Raw genomic sequence first — 17403 nt, forward strand, 5'->3', positions numbered from 1 at the left:
TTTTATTGCGGTAACTCAGAGTTACTATTGTTTACTCATAAACGAGACGAGAATTTGGAACGTTTGAGCTTTGTTGTTGCTATTGTTAACCAAATTCATCATTTCCAACACCAGTATCGTATGCTGGTCGTTTATCCTCCTCTACCCCACTACTGGGCCTTTTAATACACTGCAGAGTCACGTGTCCCGCAAGTGCTTAATTGGCCGGAAGGCATCGTGAGTTGTCCAGGCAGTCTTGATCTCCTCAGAACATGAATGATTCACGTGTCGCCCTTTGTGAAACTATGACTGAGCGGAGAGTGTTGTCGTTTACGTTCACCCCGACTGACATGGCACAGTTCTTACAGGATGGATCATTTGCCACTGAGCAGGACCCCTCCATCTCCTTGTAATCTGCTTTGTGTTAACTGTCCATATTTGGTTTCTCACACTTAATCTTTGACCACATTCCTCATGAACATCTTGACTCAATCCAAATCTGTCATTTATGGTGCATGACTGAATTCAGCCTTCCAGATGAATCTCGACTCGGCTCCCTAGAGGTCTTGGTTGGTTTATTTAGCACACTGGACGCAGTTTGCGTTCACCTCATCCGTTTCTGGGTTGATCATCCAGACTGTGCCCCTGTAACATCTGCCAGGCGAGTAAATAGAGCAAACATTCCATTATCCCCTCTAAACTGTCTCTTCAAACCTGCTCTTTGTTTGCGAAATCCATGTTGAAGGTTTGTTTGTTTTCTCCGAGGCAGAAAAAGCTCGCGCTCATCCCCAGACAACGATTTGGTCATCGGTGCATCAGTCCATTGGCGTTGCATCATGGTTGTGCACTTCTCCAGGACCTGTGCCCGGAGATCAGTGTTTAGAGCGTGCGGAATTTGAATAGTGGAGGGGTGGAGTTCTGGTATTTTCTGGGGTTCGTAGTCGTCTTAGATTCCCCCTGCTGATTGCATGGATCCACTTTTGGACTTCATCCTGTCCTCTTTGAACCGCAGGGCTTGTTTGGTAAGGCAATGGCTCACTGAATGAATGAATCATTGCCCTGACACACAGTGCTAAGTGGACCTCTAAAGAGTAATCTGAGGTGAATGTGAATCGTATCAAGTTCATGCGACCAGGGTAGTTAATTAAGCCACGTAGTGTCCTATTTTCTACTTTGCTGTAATTTCAGACGTCTGTGACAAACATTGATTAGGGGTTAGTGGAAAGATTTTAGAGAATCGAATTTGTTCTAGGGATCTAGGGAAATGATAAACTTGCTTGTCTGATTGTCCTAATGATATGGGAGGGGGGTGTAGTTGAGCTTTTGTTTAATCGCTCCAAAAAGGCATTGATTGTTCTGCTTTTCTCTCTGAGATGGTCTGAAAGTGGAGTAAATGCGCTGGGGAGCCTAAGGAGGGTCCTGGAGAACAAAATAACTTTGAATTGACATGACCAGTTTATAGAGCCAGGTGGGGTAGTTTGATAATTAAAAAGTCACTTTCCACATGTTAGACTCTAATGCGAAACACATGCTATGTGATTATTTCAGTTATTTTTTTTCTTCATTTGTCCTGGAATTAACATTCGTTCCTAAAAATGTATCTTGTTTGTTGGAGAAGGGTTTTGGCTGGATTAGATGGCAGATATAACCCACACGTATGCTTTTCATCAAGGACGACATAACGCATATGGAATCTATAGAATGAACTTGTGGAACGATGTCTCAGTTCAACAGCCAATAGAATGGCTTGTTACCATGGCCACCACTGACAGTGTTTGAAGTTTACTTATCTACCCCAGGGAAGCAGGTTCACCTTGCCCTTGTTTACATTAGAGTTGCACAGGTTCTTCGCCACTCATGTTGAATGCCTGCGCGAACGCATCGCTGGTGAATCGCACAAATTCCACAGCTCTCCTCCCAGAGCTTGTCAATTGGCCACCAGTGGATACTACAGAGGTTGTTTACCCCTAGTATAGCGTTCCTGCCCAACGTGTCATTGATCTGATGCTCCAGCTGTGACTTTATTTCCTCGGACTAAAAAAGCCCCAACAGCTTCTTTACAGGCTCTCTGAGCGGGGGGAGCAGAGCGCTCGCCGGTTGTTGGCAAGCACTGAGAGATGCCGGTGCTTATTTAAATCTGGGGAGCCAGCCTCATCTCTGCAGCGAGATGCATTAGCAATCTGCGTCTGCTGGAGGCAAGCTGTGACAACAAGCTCTGGCGAAACATCATCCGTCAAATATTCCCCCATAGGGGGCAATTACAGATATAGAAAACTGAGTCACGCAGAGTCAGAAGAGCGCGGCCATGCAGCTCTGGTTTACGTTGTCATCCTTGTCATTCGTGTTTAATGATGTATAGATGAAAGGCCAGCTAACCTGCATGAGTATAGCACAGAGAGATTTATCCATGTCTGTGAGGCCGAGTGCCAACAGGAGAGCTTCTCCTCTACCTTCTCCTTTAGATTTTTCATTCAAGGACAGCAAGACAATGGTAAAGACAAAGGAAAATGTGTTTTCAGTTATGCAGAATTTTTATGATGTGCTCTGTCACTGTTTTATCAGCGAGCGTGTAGCTTTAACTAACTAGAGCTGTAAAATGGCCTGCTGTCTAATTTTGCACGTCTCATCCATGCACACACAAGTTCCAGAATGTTGATGGACAGTGCCCAGGGAGTCTCCATAGAAACGTTTCTGTTAAGCAACAACAAAATAAGCAGAGAAAATGTTGTCTAATCCCTACTCATACCATACACACACAAGCACAGGCACAGGCAGACCCACACAAACACACACAAAAGCTCATCTCTAGTGTGAAGGTGCCACGAGCCATAAATGGACCCCCTCCTGCCATTTTTATCACCCAAACCTGTTCCACCTTACAAGGCTCACATGTCACTCTTTACCTACTCCACACAGACACAGATGGACCCGCACACCCACACACACCCACACAGTCAATCAATATTGCAGGATTCTGAATGCAACCTAGAGTGAGACGAAGTGATGGCGAAAGAAAGAGACGATTTGTATGTGTTGTCATAGCACTGAAAATAAACTGGAAATCAAAGGAACAAACACCCACATAAAGCATTAGTGACCCCAATCACGAAGCATTGTAATCAATGCCATAAATAGTGCCTCATCCCTCAGCACTGCGAATGGGGGGAGGAGGAGGAGGAGGAGGAGGAAGACGAAGGGGGGTCCACGGGTAAACAAAAACAGACTGAAACTTTGGACAAAAACTGCCTCTGACACTCAACGGCATCTCCTCTGTTTCGAATTAGGGGTTCATTCCACAAGGTCCTGGGGGTATCATAAAGACAACTTATATTACGCCAGAAATAGTCCAGAGAATGTTATCTGTCTGCCGCGCTGTCTCTGAAAGTGTCTGATGGTAGTTGTGATTAAAACTGCTGTCCTTTATCATCTTGTTTTTTTTTTTTTTTTTTTTTAAGTCCAGACACACAGCAGCTAGCGTAAAGGAAGAATGAAGAGGCCACAACCAAGACTGGCCCCCCGATGTACTTTTTTTGGAGAATCAAAGTGTGACGGAGTCGCAATTACATGCCTTGTGCTCCATTTAGCCCAAGCTCATGAGATGTCTGGTTTAGGAAGCCATTGTGATAATAAACCGCAATAAATGATATTCCCTCAGAGGCATAGGTTGAAGACAGGACCTCTGAAGAACGCAATAGGAGGCCCTAGCAGCAGTTAAACGCCTCTTTGAATTAACTTTATTGTTCTGTCACGATGTGAAGGAGAGCTTTATTTGAGTGTTGTGATTTTTTGTTTTGTTGAGAAGAAAGGGATTGTAAGACATGCTACCCCCTGGGGTCCCAGTTCTTTTTTTTTTTCATTTCTAAAAGAATTCAATTTTAATTTATGTGTTCAAATAGCTCCAATATGTAGCGAAGACTTCTCTTGGCACGCTCTGCTTTTGTGTTTGTGTGTGGAAACAGAAAAACATCACCTCTCAACCACATAACAAGAATTTTACTATCTCGATAGTCCCACACATGGAGTGAGCATGTGCCATGTCAAATGGGATGGAATGTCTGCCATTCTTCTGATGTTTATTAGAAACTCTCCAAACAGGCTCATCTCATTTGCAACAGTAATCTCACAGATAATTACCACACTTGATTTATATCAGTTTCCTACAATATGCTACAAACATATTTGTGTTGGCATCGTAAACTTGGACTTTGACTTTGCCATTTTGGTATGTTTGTGTCAGCCGGAATGTAAATATCTGATAAAATATGAGTCACTCGGGATAAACAATCAACATGGCAGATAGCGATGACATTGCATACTGCTGAGGTAGCATCATATCCACGCTACGCTCTTCATTTCTATTCAGACATCAAGACAGCCTGTGCAGATGTAGAGCAGAGGTTTGCAGCTTGGCTGCCAATGTTGCTCGTGAAAATATACTTGGGCATTTCAATCTGAGAATAATAGGGGTTCTCAGTGAAAATGAGCTTCATCACAATTCTTCACTATAACTGTAGTCATAACCGTCGTACTTGAAGCCAGCAATGCTAGCACTAGGTTAGACTATTTCTTGTTAAATACCCTTTCATTAGTATCACAGTTATCACAGTACTGTTCTTAGGTTTTTTTTTTCTTTTCTTTTCTTCTTTATTCCACCCATTTGTTTGTGCCGCTTCTATTCCCAGTGCTTTTGAGATATCGTCACCGCTCCAACTCCTTCCGGTCCGTTCTGATCCCATACAGTGTTTATGCAATCCCCCCCCCAATCATGCTCTTCTTTTTCTCGTTTTTCTTCCATTTTTCCCCCATTGGAATGAATGAGGAAGCACTTCGGAGAACTTCGGAAACCTTTGCTACAATTCAAGAACATCCAAACATTCAATATGGCTGAGCAACCTCGTGTTGGTTGTGCAATGAAGTGACATTAAACGGAGCCATTCAAACATATTACTGCTCATCCACCACCAATGTGTAGAACTAACAGTCTATAATTCAGCTGATGTTCTGCTCGTGTATAAATTCAAAGTGAAAAGGTAACTTAATATCTACGATAATAAACTTAGCCACTCAACTAGCTCCAGCAAAGGGTAACATAACTTGGCCAATAGCACTAACGTTAATATTTAAAGATTTATTTTTGGGCTTTTTATGCCTTTATTTGGACAGGACAGTGAAGTGTATGACAGGAAGCGAGGCGGAGAAGAGGTGGGGAGAGGACTGGGAAATGACATCAGGCCAGACTTGAACCTGTGTCCCCGCGGGCAATAAAGCGGTAGATGGGGGGACTTATTGGCTTGCGCCACCGTGCCCCCCCCTAATGTTAATATTTAAGCCAGAGACACACCATTAGCTACTCTGTTTTGTGCTGTGTAAGGCTAGGGCATTAATCGTAAACTAAGGCTTGGATATGATATAGGAACTGTATGTATGGATTCACACTACTGTAAAGTAATTTAAAGGTTAAATGCTTTGAAAGCCATGATGTCACTGGTGTGTTTTGGCTACATGGTTATGGGAATGATATGACTTTATGATATGATTTTCTCCGAGATATCAACCCTTTCATCCCTTTCTTCCTCCTAATCTCCTCAGCAGCACCTTGGCCTCATGTCTCCTCCTGTCCCAACCATTACCATCACTGGACTCCAAGCCATGTACTGAATGTGAAATGATTAAAGCTTTTTAATTTTTTTGTTTATTTATTGAGATTGTCCTTCATCCCCACAAAACAGGTACAATACATTCAATTCAAACAGTGTCAAAACATCAATTCCTGCCTTCCTAGCCTGTCCCTAATGTCCGTAAAGGGGGAAAGTTACGAAGACGAAAGAGATCGGCATAGCCTACTAACAGGATAAAGCATGCAGCAGCAGTATACAGTAATTATGCTTTCCTTGCTCAGTGGGACATCAGAAGGTTGTGAGTTTGACTCTAGAAATGTGTCTATTCAGACATTTCAAGTAGGCTTTTGGGATTGATGTTGGAAGCCCCTGAAATAGATCGATGAATTTGGTTGGGATATACATTGTTATACAGTTTGTTCAGGCAATTAGGGATATGGGTAGAGATGAAAATCAGAGAAGAGTCAAGCTAGCCAACAGCAGTAGACTGCAGTGTTGATGGTGGCTTGGAGTCCCGTGATGGTAACAACTGGGGCAGGAGGAGACATGAAGTAAAGTTGCTGCTGGGAACACGGGGAGAAAGAAAGGGATCATTCCCATAATCATGGGGCAGAAGTACACCAGTGACGTCATGGTGTACAAAGCCTTTAACCTTGAAATTACAGTCACTAGGATAACAATAATGTTGCATTGATTGTCTGTTGTTGTACGGATGCGGATGCTAGCCAGTTCCATCAGCTCATGTGACAGAATGTTTCCCCCTGATGGTGGGGCTACTAACTGCATTTCATACCTCATAAAGTGTCTTCAGATCACCTGTGGTACGAATTGGACAAAAATAAATAGAATGGAAGTCACAAATGTCACAGGACCACAGGTCACAAGTGACCCACAAATTCACAGGAAGTGATCCACAAATGTGCAAAACCCGATTCACATGTTCAAATCTCTCCATATTTTTCTTGATATATTACACAATACAAATAAAAAAATATATGTTTGTGGATAGTGCAATGTTTGTGGATCATGGTACACATTTTTGGAGGTACACATTGAGGTTACAAATAAGAAAGCCCAATAAAAACTTCCATTCCAGCTGATGTTTTGCTTGTGTTAAAGCAGCAATAAGTAGTTCTGTTCCAAAACTAGCAAGCTAACTACTTTAAAAGCATGCAAAAACCTTGCAAACACCACCAACAGCCCAGTTGGCACTGATAGAAGCTTGCCAACACACTAACTGGTGTCTTTTGGCAGTATAGCTGGCAATGTCATGCTGTGAAAGCTTTTCTTCCATTATTGCAGGGTGATCCAGCCCGGAACACAGAACTACATAGGGCATATCCTGGATGGCTAGTGGAAAAGACACAGGTGTTTATCTGTCCTTCACATGAATATATGCTATCAAAATGAATTTGAGGATGGTACCAAAACTAGTTCAAATTCTTGTGTACAATGTTCGCGTTCTTCTCCGATGTCACAATACATAAAACTATGGAGACCCATATTTGTGTAAAATCTTGTGTGTTACTGTACCTTGTCAGTCTTCTTTGGCTTCTGCCGTTGTCTTTGCTGGTTCCAAATCCATCAGCTTGTCAACAAATACACGTGTACACTGTCCATTAGGGGTCTCGAAGAGCGATTTGTTTTTACGACAGTGGTGTAAAAGTGAGCTACACTCTGCAACTTTAGGGGGAGCTTAGAAGAAAAAAATACCAATTCTTCTGGAATGGGGCTTTAAAACATGGAGGATGGGTAGAATCTTGTTACACTCTCATCTTCTAATACTTTACACCTTGAACTTAAATAGACAGGTGATCAATTTTTTTCATGCACCTTATTGCACACAACAAATAAAGACTGTCAACTAATTTTGAATACTCTTTTATTCATTATAATGTTTACTGTGTGCTGTATACTTATGTATTCCAGATTATATAATTATAATAATCAGCGTTAGAGCTGGATAATCTGTCATTTGCTGGGAAGAGCAATCACACTTTGCATGTTCTTATGGAAATGCATCTCTAGTTTTAGAGCTCCTATATCATTCATATCAGTGGCTGTTCCATCTCTGTTTGTGGATGTTTCTCTCTGTCATCTGCACAATGGAGGGGTTTAGCCACTTAACTAGTGTGTGTCCTCCTTAAGCACACTGAAACCTGTGCAGCACCCTGACCTCAAGCACGATTGCACTATGCAGGTATCAGCAAGCACCTTGACAAGTGATATCATCCCAAATGATGTCATTGTAAGCAAGGCATCAGGGCATACAGTTTCTTAAGAGGGCGATGAATCATGAGGTGTGAAACTAAGACTCGTCTGGCAAGAACCTAGAATGAGTGTGCATTCCTGGCACTGACAGCCTCAGTTGGGAGGGTGAGGGTGTGCACAGGATAAAGGCAGTATTCTCTGCTGCCTCTGTTGGGGCTGATGTATCCTGCTGGCACAATAAAACAAGGCACGTGTCACACAGCAGATCTTTTTACCTTTGACTTATTCTTCACATGCTGTTTGTGTATATCTATCAATCCACCCTGCTGGATAGAATATCCATGTAAGAGAATAAAAATCACAACCTTTTTACCCATCACTTATTCCTTATATACTGTATGTGTACATATATAATTATACCCAGTAAGAGACAATAACTATATGAAAACAATAGAATTGCATTCACGTGCATATGCTATTGTGCAGACCGAATATGCTTGGCTGTTTATTTCCCTCTTCATCGAAGTGGGAGATTGTAGTGTTTGTGGGGTTCCTGCTTGTAATGAAAACAAAGTTGACCTCACAGGACCACTGGATAGTAAACCCGGGCCCAGTGCGACTAGGAATGTGGCATGCTCTTCCGGTCGCTGTGCTGCCTGGGGGAGTAGTGCATAGACATCTATATATGTCTATGGAGTGGTGTGCTGGCGGGGAGATAGAGGGACTGGAATAAGGGGTTTGGGGGATAGGAGGGACGCTAGCACTAGGGATTCTTTGTCTGGCGTCACAAAAACATGTACAGTGGTTCTTGAGCAATTATTTGTGTGTGTGCAAGTGGCTCTGTGTACGTAAATGTGCATTAAGTCTTTTATCAGGTAAACAAGTGCGCAGAAGAACATGTCATCAGTATAAAGAATGTGAGGTGTTGTCCAAGTTGCTATGCTGTGTTACGGAGGATTGCAACGGACACTTTTTTCGGTGCAAGTCCTCAGGAATTGATCCTCTGTGAACGAGACCACTTTACGTGCCTGGAGGATATTTTCCCGCTAAAATACCCCATAGAGTTGTTTGCACCTTAAAACTCGAAAACAGCGGGACGAGACTCGTTATCCGAACCCTTTGAACCCGCTTTTCTGCCTCTCTGTGTTGTGGTTTCTAGTGCCGCAGTTGCATGTTGACTGAGGACTCTACGCTGTTGTGTGTTTCGCTATTTCCTCCCCTGTCAGTTTTTTCCCTTTTGATTAATGCCGACTTAATGACCCCCCACAGACCCGAAAACCAGTTGAAGTATGTGAGGCATCTTAAACTGATGCAGCTTGTCCCCTTGCTCTGTTTATAGGCAGCGAGTACATGCTGTAAACACTGACTACCCCAGCAATGGAAAAGTTGATGTTCACCATGGAATGCACGGTATAGCAACACCAAAATGACCTCTTTGCTCTTTTTTTATATAGAAAGATTAACCACAGAAGTGGTCAAATTACTATATTTTGTTTGTTTCATTTTAATGGACACAAAAGCGTAAAGCTTTTTTTCCATCCTTTGAGCGTTTACCCCTGAAAATGTTCCATTCTTTTTTGCTGCCTGTAAAGAGCTACAGAAAACTTCACAAAACACAAATACAATACAAAAAAATTATAAATAAAAGAAGGTTAACCCCACTCCCTGCATTTCTATTACATAGAAAGTTTGAGAGAAAATCAGGAAACTTAACCTGTGGCATTTGACACACACAAAATACCTCATAAACCTACTTAATAAATCTACAGACGGGAAGTTAAAAGCAGTGAGGGACTGATTGACCCAGCGTCATAAAATGCATTCCTACTCCCCTAAATAAAAACACAGCAGTCAGTTTTGAGTAGTATTACAATGTAAACACCTTCTGGTTTGATACTGAGACATAATCACCTCTACCCTTTATCGCGTATGGCACCATTGGCATACATGGGAGAGCAGGATTCAGGGGAGTTTCCTTTACAAGCCTGGCTGCTCCTGCTTCCAACCCCCAAATATCTGAATCCCCAAATTCCTCCCAGTGGCTGGAATAAAGACCTTTCATGGTAACATGAAATATTCGATACTTTGAATAGTCTTTAAACAGAAAAGTGTTAAATACCATTGTGACCAACCCTTACCATGCTGCAGCTGTTAAGCAAGGGTCATACACCAAACAACGTCAATTTAGAGCCCTCTAATCTTACCATTAATTAGTCAGGGCCGAATAAGGACAGTGTCAATCCTAAAGTCAGGGTTGCGAAGACAAAGACATTTTTGCGATTGGTTACATTATGATATTGAAATTAAGATAATCTTTACTGATCCCACTCGGGGAAATTAAATCAGAAGCAATTATAGTTTCGTTATCAATGCAGTAAAGGTTGTTGGAATACTTTCATAAGTGCTGCCCCTATTTAACACTATAACGCCATCTTCCAGTAGGGAATTGGGATGTTTTGGGTGGGTAGTGAAGGATAAAGGCCTTGTGACACATTTTGTTCAACAGGTTTGTCCATGTGTCCAAATGTCCTTAAAAACAAGCCTTACGGGGTAGAAACTGCAAAAGAAAACTGGGTAAAAAGAATTAGTACAATAGTACTAATCTGATTTCGGCTCTTTTCTACATTTACATTACATTTAGTGATTTCGCAGATGCTTTTATCCAAAGCGACGTACAAAGGAGAAAACAATCAAGCTACCAGCAATAGAGACCTAGTGTAAGAATAAACACTACTTTACATAATAAATACTACTTTTCTGTGTCTATGCATACCCCTCAGACCACCTGCTTTGGCCCGACCACGTGCAGTCAGGCTAAAACCCTTTTTGTTGTGATGCTGACTAGTAGGAGAAGGAACAGCTTAACCTGAGGGATGTGTTTTATTATCTATTTTTTCGCCTGTGGAATTTAATGTGTTCCGGCGCTGGCAAGTTCAGAGCTCAGTAAGCTAAAACGAGAGCACCATCAGTATAGGCCAATTTGTTTAGTCTGTGAATTATCTGCGCCTTTAGACATGGTGATTAACTGCACCCACTTCCCATCTCTCTTCAGTGCAGACGGAGAGAGAGGTTCTCATGGTGCCTCGGAGCTCTGATCATAAATTAGCTCGGTAACAGGCCTGGGGAGCCACTGAGGACACTGGTGACTTTCTGTGGAGTCCTCCGTTCTGCCTGAGGAGATGTTGATAGGGTTGTGTGGGGTCTGTCTCAAGAGCTCTCAGAGAGAACGTGGAGAAGTGCTGTGTACCATTTCTATGTATAGATGCTGTACGTTATGTCCTGCGTCATCCTGCAATAAACACTCAGGGGCGGTTCTTCCAAACCACTGTCCCATCTCTTTGCAAGAACGTGGGTTTATGGCTATGATGCTATACATTCTATGCTAATCTAATCCCACAATTCACAGTGACCCTGATGCTGTTTCTGTGTCTGGTGGGCGTTTGAAAAGGAAAAGTCATAGGGTCTCCAGGATCTCAGCGGGCTGAAACATTAGCATTAGCTCTAAAGACTAATGTTTGAATGCTGTGCAGGTGACTCCCAATCGACACAGTTTAAACCTTTCCTGTTTGTACAGGAGTACCTGATATGACCCAGCAGGTCTTACTACAATGTAAACATGCTGTTAAAGGGGGGGAGGGGGGGGGGGATTGTCAGGAACACCCGTTTGGCTACATCACGGAGCAAGTGGCCTTCAGTGGCTTTATGTATATACTTTTTATGAGCAGGGGTCACAGATGGAGCAGGGTAATATGATTAACATCAAATACAAAAAAAGCCTTCCTGTCAGTTGGTCCATTGTGTTTGATGAAAGAGAAAAAGTCCCAGTACAGGTTGCAACAGAAGCAGCAGCATCAGCCAATCACTTGCTCGTTCCTTTCTGGAACGGACAACGGATGGTGTGATGTATTGTCCCCAAGGGCATCTGCTGGTAACAGGCTTGTTGTGTTGTGTATAGTGGACCTGGTGAGGGAAATAGATGATCCTTGTTTTCCTGATATTCATCACACCGAACTCACAGTCCACACACAGTTGTGAGAGAGTTGTGTGATGTGTCTCCAGTGCAAGTGTTTTATGGGGTTGTGTGTACAGCGTGTGCGGTGGTCATCTGAGAACAAAGGAAAATAAAGAGCCCTTCATAGGTTCCTGGTAATCAGAGAAGCGGACAGCACACTGGCTTTGACCGTCACTTACAGGAAGCACCTGCCTGATGACGGTTATCACAGAGTACACCGCTGGGGGGATGTTTCTGTGTGTGTGTGTGTGTGTGTGTGTGTTTATGTGTCTGTGTGTGTGTGAGAGAGAGAGAAAGTGTTTGTGTGTGAGAGAGAGAGCGAGAGTGAATGTATGTAGGTGTGTATGTGTGTCTGTGCATGTTTGCCAGTTGAGTGTTCTATGCCGAGGTTAGGCCAAGAACAAAGGTCTTCTCCCTTCCCCTTGTTTATCCTCGTGGTGAAAACCATAGGGCTTCCCTCCTGTCTAGTATCTGTACTTTTCAGCAGTAGCTGGTGTTTTCTCTTCTCTTTGTTAGGAATCATTTTTAGAGAGGAAATGTGGGCAAGGTAATTTATTGATTTCCCCATTTTCAACTGCCATTTGGGAGTAGTCCATAATGGTTATGATGTCCTATTCCACGTCCTGCTGTTTTCACATTTTTCTATTCAACAAAGGAAATATTTCTGTCTTCTCCCACTTTGATATGGGTAAACATCTGGCTAAAAAGCACTTGTTTTGTTAATAATGCAGTGAAGCGAAGCCTGGAAAGACTGTGTGCTATTATTGTTCTAAGAACTCTAGGTACAGATTGGTTTGATTAATCTCACATTAGCACATCTGTCTTGATCTCCATGTACTTTAACCTACTATAACCGTCTCACCTTCTGTGATACACGTGAACCCATGGCCACTATTTCACTAAAACTGTCCACAGCTTGTTTCGTTCCTTACATTTTTGCGTGCTAGTGTGTCCACTCTGAGGATTAATTGATGAAGGTTTCAACAAACACGAACCACGTAAAATAACTAATGACTATGTTTTGCTTAAATTCAGCACCTGTGTTCGAAAAATGCATGGTGCAACAGTGACCTCAAGTATCAAATTTTATCTTTTTTTTTTCAAATGTCCTGTCCACCAGATAAGGGTTTTGGAAAGGACTTCCAAGAACACCGACCCCTTGGAGTTATGTAGGCCACACTGTGCTGTAGTTTCTAAACTGGTTAAAACTGTTGAGCTATCCATTTTCTCAATGGTATGCTGGGGCTGGCTCTTCGGAACCCGCATCAAAGCAACCCAACTCACTTTACAATCAGTCCAATTACACAGAATAAAAGTCAGTGTCACGCTGGAATGTGTAACTGTCATTGAATTAGCATAGTTGTTTTTTCCCTTACTCCCCTCTTTTTTACCCTACATATTGAAATGTTTTGTGCACTCGAACAGAAGTGGAGACATTGGCATGTGTTTTCAATTGTTGTAATATTTGTGTGTTAGAGAGAGAGAGAGAGAGAGAGAGAGAGAGAGAGAGAGAGAGAGAGAGTGAGTGAGGGAGACAGAGTGAAAAATCTTACACTCAAAATAGCTGGGGTGACTCTCGGATGGGGGGGACAGTCAGACTAAATGGCCTGGCATGGCAGTCAGGATTTTCAACAGACAATGCAGAATGAATGCCTCTCCCCCCCTCAGCGCCCTGAACAACCACAAGACTGATCGGAATATTAACACGCGAGGTTAGTGTAGCTCTGCATGTAAGTAACACCTTGAACTCTAACCTGGCCCTTTAATCATGGCTTTGCTAATCATCTCCAGCCGTCACCCCCTTGCCCCCTTAAGCAAAATGCAGACACCCCAGTGTCCCCCAGTGGCATGCTAAAAATATACATCCCCTGAAACAAAACATATGTGTGCCGTTGCATAAGAGCGTAAACAGTGCAATTGAAAATGTGATGTATTTCGGCACAGTGTGGTATGACTGGGCTAGGACCGAGGCTTCCTTCCTCCCCAGCCAGTCACAGGGCTCCCGGCGAGCACAGTCATCCCCTGCCTAGTCCTTTCACCAGTGTTGTGAGGTTGGGGGGGGGGGGGGGGTTCTTTTGGGGGGGGGGGTTCTGGTGCCGTATCATCTTCCTGTTTATAGCTGGGACTCAGGCTCAGAAACAGGTCAACGGCATGCCTGTGAACATTCATTCCTGAGGAATGTGGTGTTGTCTATTTTGCCCCGGTATCACTGTCATTGTCTGTGCTCATGACGTTCATAAGTAGTGCCATGCCGAGCAGAGGACATGGGCCAGTATGCAGCGTCATCCACTTGAATATAGAGTCTGCAATTCCGGCGAAAGGTTGTTGTTATCTGAAATCGACAGCCAATCGGATTACACCACTCCCCTTTCGTGCTCCTGAAGAAATGTGTTAATCGGTATAGTTAATGGCTCGGTCCGAGCCACTATGTTTGTTTCCTATTTACAGAGCCAGGACTGTGTACAAACCCTAGGGCTGGGTATTGGCAAAGATGCTCCGATTTGATTTGATTTAGATTCACAAGATAACGATTTGATTCAATCTGATTTGATTTTGATTCAATATCTATAGGAATGAGATATGAAATATTATATCCATATTAAAGAGATGTTTAAACCGATCTCAAGTAGGTTGACCGGAATCCTTTCAGGTCCCGTAGCTCCCACCGATGTTTACCCATGTATTAACACGGTCTCTGTCTAATTCTTTCTTTTTAGCTTGCTTTTCTCCATTGGTCTTCTTCTGTTTACTTGTCTTTGTTATGTACGCTGTTGTTGGCAGAGGACAAATGGGCAATCTTTTCATTGCTGGTGGTTGTTTATCCGCCTTGCATTTGCAAAGCTCCTGAAGCCCCTCACTGAAGATATTGAGCTTGACCGAGTGAGAGCATATGCAGGGGAGTGGGGCTGTCCACAGTGTGTGCACAAGCAGTGATTGACACTCCGTCAGACACTCCTCCTGCCTCTGATTGGTTATTTTGAATCTGTCGCGGTGGATCCTTGCAAATGGTATTAGGAGCACCGGGTGGAGCCAGAGTGTTAGGACATAGTCACAGCTTTAGCAAATATAACAAAAAGTTATTTTCATACAGGTTACCTACTCCAACTTTAAACTTAAGTAATTTATAGGGTTAAACTTTTTTATTATTATTATTTGATCAGATCTCTGGTTTAAAACATGTAAAGGAACAATATGCAACACTGACGAAAAGCGGTTAAAATGGGTACTGCGGTCCAAATTCAAAATATTGTCTCCCGCCAAACCTTCCACAGACTTGAAGCTCACGCAGGTTGCCAGGTTGAAGACACTGAACCTACAAGAACGATCACAACATTAAACGACAATGACAAGCGACGATTCCTACACTGTAACTTGATCAAATGATGTACACTTTTGCAATGTTTTTATTGTTTGCAAAAGTGGATTTTTATAACTCAACTTAGCTAGATACATAGCTGGCTATGTATGGTAGCCAAAGCTCAGTTATCCCATTATCCTGAAAACAAAAGCCCACTGCTCAGAAAACACACACTCTGAAGTTCGAATGACTACTTTCAGGCCCCGATTAGATATTGTTCAATTTAACAAATAACGTATAAATCATTCCACATTTATTATGGAGTAGTAGCCTCCTGTTCTTCTGTTCTCAGTTTTGAAGTACGAAGTCACTGTCAAGTGTCAAGTAAAACCAGTGAGGGCTGGTCAGGTGCCTGTGATACGAGAAGCAGAGGTCAGAGAGGACAAGCTAGAGGAAGAGTGGCAGAGAGAGGAGGAGGAGAAGAGGGTGCAGGTACCTAGCAATCTAATGCTAGTGAAATTTGACCACATCCATTGATTCAGTCACAAAATTGAATAAACAAAACGGCTATGTGGTTACTATAAGAGAAGGTACATAAATAGCTACCAGCTAGGGGGGCATGAGTAACATTACAATAAGTAATGATTTGGATGTCTGTATTCGTTCAAAGTATAGAGTTATTGCATTAATATTAGTGCTGTCAGTTTAACGCGTTATTAACCCATTTTAACGCCGTTAATTTTTTATCACGAGATTAACGCGATTTTTTTTTTTTTATTTATTATTTTTTTTTTTTAGATTAACGTTCTTTTTGGCCTCGCAAACTGTGTATTAGGCTAACGTTACGGTTTGAGTGAATGGTGAGCGCGATACGGCGAAATGGATGATAAAAAGCTTCTGAATGGAAAGTTTACTTTTAAAAGTACTGTTGTGCAAAAGAAGCCAGCTTCACTGTTGTCTGAAAATGTCAACAGGCAGCTGGCTGAAAGCAAAGAAGTAGTAGGCTTACCTTTTATTGGTAACCTAACAGTTACGGTTCATTGTTTCTGAAATAAGAGGCCTGACTGCTATGTTCCCAGCAAACTTGAAAAAAAGCCGCCCTGTTTGGCAATGTTGGTTTTCAATAAAATAAAACATTTGCTTAAAGCAAGCCAATCCACTTTTCCATGTTGATAAGGGCATTAAAATAAAAATAAAATGATGGAAAAAATAAATAAACGAAGGGACATTTAGAATAGATACAAATTTGCGATTAATCGCGATTCATTTTGAGTTAACTATGACATAAATACGATTAATCGCGAGTCAAACAAAGAAAAAAAAGTTTTTTCTCGTATATCTCTATCATGCTGGTTGTTACCAAGGTAGTAAACAGCCGTGGCCCATCCACTCGTCCAGTGTGACTGTTAACGTTGGCTTGTTTTTAGCGTGTGTTAGCAAGACGCCAATAGCCAGCAGTAGTCTGGATCACTTCACTGGCTGTTGAAATTACTTAAAATGCCCATCCCTTCTTAGTACTCGGCATCTGTCTTAAAATCCTTCTGGGCTCTTAGCTGTCTCCATCTTTCAAATGCATATCCTATACCTGTGTTTCACTACAGAGCTTTTTAGAAGGATACCGAAGCTTTCTAGGTCAGGTAGAATCTAACGTTATCTCTGTTCGTCCAGTTAATTTGCTTGCTTCCATGGCTGCAGCACGCTGTTTCCCTGCCAATTTGTTTCATATCTGGCAACCCGGAGTGTCGAAATAGTACTGGGAAATTGGCAGTGGGTGGGTTCACACACAGACCAAAACACAAACAGACTGTCCACTACGCAACGGAAATTTGAAAGGAGAACACACTGGCTGTAGCATTGTTGTCGGAGAAGCTGTGACTCCGCCCCACCCCAGACTTTGGGATCCACTGTCTTAGATGCATTTGAAGTAGCTAGGACGTACAAATCATTTAACTGTCTGATTTAAAACGGCTAACACTAGTTGAGTAGTGATCAGAAACATACAAGAAGCCCAATGTATTGGCACAAGGTATTGATTACGTTGTTGAAATGGTAGGAGTCTCAAGCTGATGGCGTTTTGTGCCCCGCAAGCACACATACATCTCATCGACATCTATATTTATGACGATGGATCTGGAAGTCATAATTCATAGAGTGCTTGGTCATCTGGAATACATCTTCAAGATATAGACCATGATGACGATGTAAATACTTACAGTCTTTATACTGTATCTATTGGTTCAGTCTGCAGACATACGTTTATTTTTCAATGTTGACAATGTTGTCAA

This window comes from Clupea harengus, chromosome 3 (genome assembly GCF_900700415.2).
Source record: "Clupea harengus chromosome 3, Ch_v2.0.2, whole genome shotgun sequence".
Taxonomy (NCBI): domain Eukaryota; kingdom Metazoa; phylum Chordata; class Actinopteri; order Clupeiformes; family Clupeidae; genus Clupea; species Clupea harengus.